We start from the raw sequence: 6303 nt of genomic DNA, 5'->3' as shown, positions 1-6303 counted from the left end.
GTTCTCGAATGACCCGTCAACGAACACCGCCTTCACAGCGGACTTTGGTCTCTCTGTTGGTTGTGGTAGCTCCTTGCTTTATGTTTTAATGCATCATCATTTCGCTGCTTGTCTTTCTCCTTCTAGTTTTGGAACTATAGACACAAAATGAACATCAAACTTTTTATTTTATAAACCATCGTATTATAACCGACAAATAAAAAAAAAAGATTCTAAATAATTATCAACTGAAAAAACATGAACTCATGTTTGCCTGAACAGATCGGATCTGCTCATCGGTTAAAGCTTCTTTTGATTGAAAAGGAACCATAATATGTTGTCTCCACCATAAGACTGAATCAAAAAGAAAAAAAAGAAAGATTAATAAGGAATATGAGATTGAATAAAAGAGAAAAGAATCGAATCTTGTTGGGTTTTAAAAAAGTTTGTACCTTCTGATGCTCATATAGTTAGTCATCTGCCGAGTCAACTCTACGACGTACTCGTCTTCATCCTCGTTTTATGGCTTTGGTGAATCCGGGTCCGAGTCAGATCGGAGCGAGCTTGTGATTGGAGTGAAGAACGTTGAGTGTAAGTGCTCAGAAAAAGAGCTAAAGAAATCTGTGTCTTGCAGTTCAGTGGATCCCATTTGATGATTCTTTGGACAGATACAGACAGAACAGAGAAAGAAACAGAGGAAAGCATGTTGGCGAAACTCTCAGTCTTCTTCTAAACCTAAAAAAGTATGTTTTGTAAAGGAGACCGTTTTATCGTATTTAGGTTGGTTGATAGAGAAGAGAGGCAGTGATGGTGTATGCAGTCGTATTTAAGGTCCAACAGATGAACATTGGCGATGGTGTATGCTATGACTTTTAATAAAGAAGGCAGTTAACATACCGGTGATTGTGGGAGGCCATTGAAGGCCTTTCTGTAAACAATGTTGGCAATGTAACCAATTCACGCGACCCTGGTAATGTTAAAATCCCCAGGATATATGTACTGGAAACTGGCGGCTTCTTAGAGTGAAAAAATGTTTGGTTTATGTCGGTGATAGTATGATTCTTGGTATCAACACACACACACTTCTGCTTCGATAACTCTTTCTCAAGCCTTCTTCTTGGTTTAGGTTGCGCGGCAGCATGATTGGGACACCAACTTTCATGCATAATCGAGTTGTTGCAGCATAGTTGTTTACGTCGGAGCCTTGAACAGAATGGATTTGGCCAACTATATCTGAAAGTGGATGAATCAATAGGTAATATAAGTAGATGGTGGTTGAATTCTAATATGCAAAAGGAAATTTAAAACAATACCGGGGAATTCAAAGAAAGTGTTTGCAAGAGCTTGAAGATGGTCGAACTTCAGAAGCATGAATTTCTGGAGGTTGGTCACAGTAGTAGTCGTGGGGACTTCATCAATAGTACCTATATGATAAAATGAGAGAAGGGAAGCTGTAACAAAACATAAGCTATGTACCTACCTGTTTCGGATAACCAAGGACTTGACAAGTGTGTCTATTGTATCTTTTGTCTTTTGCGTTATTCTCAGAAAAGGCAAGCTTCAGCACATCATCTTCCTCCAATCTTATGTCGGAAACCCTGGATACAAAAAAACAATAGATAGACTCAGAAAGATTGAAAGTTTAGTGTTAGAGAACGCCAAAATACCAAATAACAAATAGTGATCTCACAATTTAAGCGATGCCAGCTCCTTGGCAAGAGCCATCATTCGGTCTTGTAGCTGAGCACATTCCTGTAACAAAACACAATAACGATAAGAAGTTTCTACACGGGTTGCAAAACCTTTCTGTTGAGTTTGGTTCTAATACCTCTGAATTTAACTTAAGCAAGTGTTTGTTCGTTGATATTTCATTCCGAGACTCCCACCTCTCTCTCTCTGATGTCGACTCTGTCGATAGCCATTTTCTGCGGCGGGAGGCCTGAATTGGTTAGCCATCTCTGAAGAGAAGTGGCGTTCTCGACTGAATCTATATCGCAGCCTCATGATATGTCAGGGACATCCTCCATGGATCGTTTTGTTTGTCTCACCGGCCGAAACAGAGCAGTGGATTCCGGGATGACATCGGGAACCAGAAGAGGTGGTAAAGAGAAGGTTAGATGTTGGGTACGGAGACAGCGATGTCAACCTTTACGTTTGCAATCATTAGGTCTGCAGATTAAGATAAGTGTAGACGGCGAGGTTGAATGGGGAAGAAAGATAATAATGAAGCCCTAATCGACTCAAGCATAAAACGCAGATTTTGACATAATTATGGAACCAAATGTGGAAAACCCAAATCAGACCAAACACAAAACCTTTACGACCAAAATAAACTGGACAGAACATGGAGCCCACAAATAATAATGGAGAGCGATTCATCGTCTCATCCTCAGCGTTTTAGGGCTTCTCTTGGATCGGGTTTATGGGCCAAATACCTCACATTACGGATAAAAAAAAACAGCCCAACGCCAATGTGACGTGGGAAAAAACTGGTTTCTCATTGGTTGATTTTTGAAACCGACCCGGATAGGCTCAATGGAGCTCATATCCCTCTTTTATTTATTGCCATTTTGGAAATTTTCGGTTTGTGTTATTTTGTTATAATTTTATGTTATTCGAGAGATTCGTCTTTTTAACTATTAATATATTTTCGGTTGAAGCTCTATCAAATCAACTTTAACCTACAAGAAAAAGTTTAGACATCTATAATGTCATCACATTAGTCATCATCATTCCTTGATTATGTAGTGTAAACTAGTGGAAATTAATTATAGAACCTTTCAAAATCCCCTTCGCTATATTTGCGAAGTGATTTTATCACATGTCATTTCCACAATCAATTTCACGAAACAAATATGACATGGCTACTGAAATTGATGACATGACTTCCAGAAAAATATGACATGAATAATTTTCTTTAATGTTGATTTATATTTTTGAAAAACTTATTAAAATATGGTAATAGCTCATACATCAATTATAAAACAAATATATTTATATATATAACATTTCAAATTTTGAAATATTATTATTTTTGTATAATTATACAATTTGTATTACTAAAGCTTTCAAAATTTTATATAATTTAAGGGGGGTTATTGGGAGATGAATTTGTGTAGAGTTTGTGAATTTTGAGAGTTGATAGATTTAAAAAAGTTAAGTAGATTGTGAAAATTTATATACATTGATTTATGAAATTTGATCATAACTTTTTTAGATTGATATAGATTTTCATTAGTTTGTATTACCTCTTTTCTATCATTTTTTGTAAAATAAATATAAAATATATTTATTTTCTAAATCATATAGCATGATTATTTATTTTTTGCTTTCAAATTAAAAAGAAAATAATACTGATACATACAAAACTGAACAATTTTCTTAATATTTTATAAGATTTTGTCACAAAAAAAAACATAATGACCGAAAAAGTTTCATTAAAAATATAAAAAACTATTTTACCCCTTGCGCTATAGATGTACAAGTAATAAAAAATAAAAAGATAAAAAGTTTTTTTTATATTTTTTTTCCAAATTCGAACATTTTTATAATTTTTATAATATTTCTATTTTATAAAAAAATATTTTTTTCAAATTTTCTTTTTGAAATTCCAAAATGTTTTTTGAAACTATTTTTTTTAAAAATATTTTAAAATTATTAAGATTTGTAAATGTAATTATTATTATTTATATTAATAATATAAAATTTTAAAAAATAATAATATATTCAAAAATGTAAAAATATATAAATGTAATGAATTATAATTTTGAACATATAATTTGGATTTAAGGTGCAATAGATATTTGGTAAGAATAATTATTTTGTTTTCTAGTTTCTCGTCTCTCTCTTCTTTTCTTGAAGTTTCCGGGTTTTGGATTTGCAGTCTGTGGCCAACGCCCGGTTCGCCGGCATTGTGCCTTGTAAATTTGTAATTAGTTTATTTTGTTTTGTCACCGACTTGTTTGGGGTTTGTCTCCGGTTTTAATTCGGTTTTGTTCTTCCGTGTTGTACGGATCTTAACTCCGATTGGGTTCGGTTTATCTTTTGTTTAATCGGCTTAAAATCTCTAGCCTTTGTGTGTTCTAATCTCTTTCTGGTCTTCCCCAATCGATTGAACAGATCTGGGTTTTCACTAATGCTTGACTCTGTGCTCATGAGAATGTAAATCCTTACTTCTTGGCTATGGCGATTTAAAGTGTAGGTCATCCATGCGTGAAGATTCAAGGTGTTGCGGTTATCCGGAGAAGAGTATGAAGATTTAAAACTATGGTCGTGTTCAGACGGTGTTTTAAGGAATGCTCTAGTCCGATTAACTGGGTTCTTAACTCTTGGTGTTTATGCCTAAATCTCAACAATCTTTTGGGATAATCAAAGCAAAGGCTTCAAACGATGCAAATAAAACTGAGTACGAGCTTGTTAATTCTAAGTGGCTTTGCATTTTCCGGGGATGATGGTGAGATGGTGATGAAGACTGCAGTGGCGAAGTCACGATGTGGTGGGGATGATGTCACGATGAAGTCAACATGATGTCATACCTTTGGATTCCTTTAGAAGCTCTACCATTTAGGTTACACGTGTAATGCCCTAAAGATATATATTACACGACTTTTCTTGGATTACACGAACTTAATACACATTTGACTCAATAGTCGGAGATGGTAAGAGGTTGAAGTTGCTTTGGACACGACTTTTGTTCTTTTTCTTTTATACAAAGTATACAAAAGTAATTAAGATATGTGTATAAAGATATAAAAAGTAGGCATAGTCATATACTTTTACAACACTAACTGTAAGGATTAACTGCATCTTAATTATATGAAGCCAACGTTTTAAAAGTAGTTCAAGTCTAACTGCTCACCAGTTACGTGAGGATCATTTGCATTCTACTATCGGTATCGATAATTTAGGGTTGGTGGGAAGTGAGTATCTTGTCTTTATTGCGTACTAGTGGTTTGCCCGCGCTACGCGCAGGTTGTATGTCAATTGTGTCTATCAAAATTTGTTTGTGTTTGGAATTTTTTTTCTAGGTGATATTGAATCACAAAACTTGTATTTGGGTGGCTTTTCGATAGGGCCGAGAGTTCATGGTTAGTGTAGTAGTAGTGATTGGATGATCTTGAGTGGGTTGATGGCGAGCATCTAGAATTTCAGATTTCTGTGAATTTCATAATTGGACGTAGCTCAGGCTTTGGTGAGTGTCAATGTTTGTAAATTGAGCTAATAGCCTCGTCAAATTGTTTACACTGCTTTGAGGTTTATTGGAGAAGATATGATTGTATTAAGGAGCCCATTGTTTTAGTAATTGAGGAAAGTGTTGTGATGATAATGATTAACTCTCACTCTGCTATAAAGGAGTCATGGTTGTATTTATAATATTGAACGCCACCGATCTTTAAAGCGTTAAAGCGCGAGGGTGAGTTCAATTATTTATGCCACTCAATTTTGTATTCATAATGGGCTATTGCAGTCATTAACTGTAAAGATGTAAGTTTAATTAATGTTTTGAAAACCGAACCGATTAATAATTTGGTACTATCACTAGGCAACTTTTCGGACCAGTTCAATGTTTTTGTTAATAATATATTTAGTATATACATATACATATATATGTGGAAATCTATATTATAATAGATAATTTTTTTGCTCACTCCTCAGCGCGCCACGTCAGCGTTTTGTGGACCCCACTTTTTAAAAAATATGAAAAGTTGTGAAGTCTATGGCTCGAACCCAGGTTATTGAGATATAAACACCAACATTTATACCGCTAAGCTAAATGATACTTTGTAAATTGATGGTGAAACCTAATATATATTTATGAAGGTCGGAAGCTCCTGCTTCTTCGTCTTCCTCTGAAGGTCGGGCCTACAAGTGCGTTATAGGTTTCATTTTTAAATGAGATTCATGACGTTATATGAAAAAAGCTCAAGTTTGCAACAATTATAGTTTTCTCATGTTGTAAACTTTTGTCTTTTAACATGAGTTTGAGTTCTTTTCATCACTGTTTCGAACAAGTCTGAGTTACAGAGTTGCGCCATGTGTCTGTTCGTAATCTATTTTTTCACCGGTGAACTCTTCATGTCCACATCTTAAATCGCTTGATCATAAATGTTCTTGATTTGTAGTCCCTATATAAACCCTATATATATGATTCTCATCTTTGACGAACTCAATCTGCATCTTCACAAAACTCATTGATTCCTCTTAGATTTAACCAACTTCTAGAAAATGTTTCTCTCTGCCTCTCCAATTCGTCAAACCGGCGTCTCGGCGTCCGTCACTCAGCCTTCGAATCTCTTCGTCTTGGTCGTAGTAGTCAGAGCATAG

Source organism: Brassica oleracea, chromosome C3, assembly GCF_000695525.1.
Source record: "Brassica oleracea var. oleracea cultivar TO1000 chromosome C3, BOL, whole genome shotgun sequence".
NCBI lineage: Eukaryota > Viridiplantae > Streptophyta > Magnoliopsida > Brassicales > Brassicaceae > Brassica > Brassica oleracea.
The sequence above is the reverse complement of the archived record's forward strand: the minus strand, read 5'-3'. Positions refer to the sequence as shown.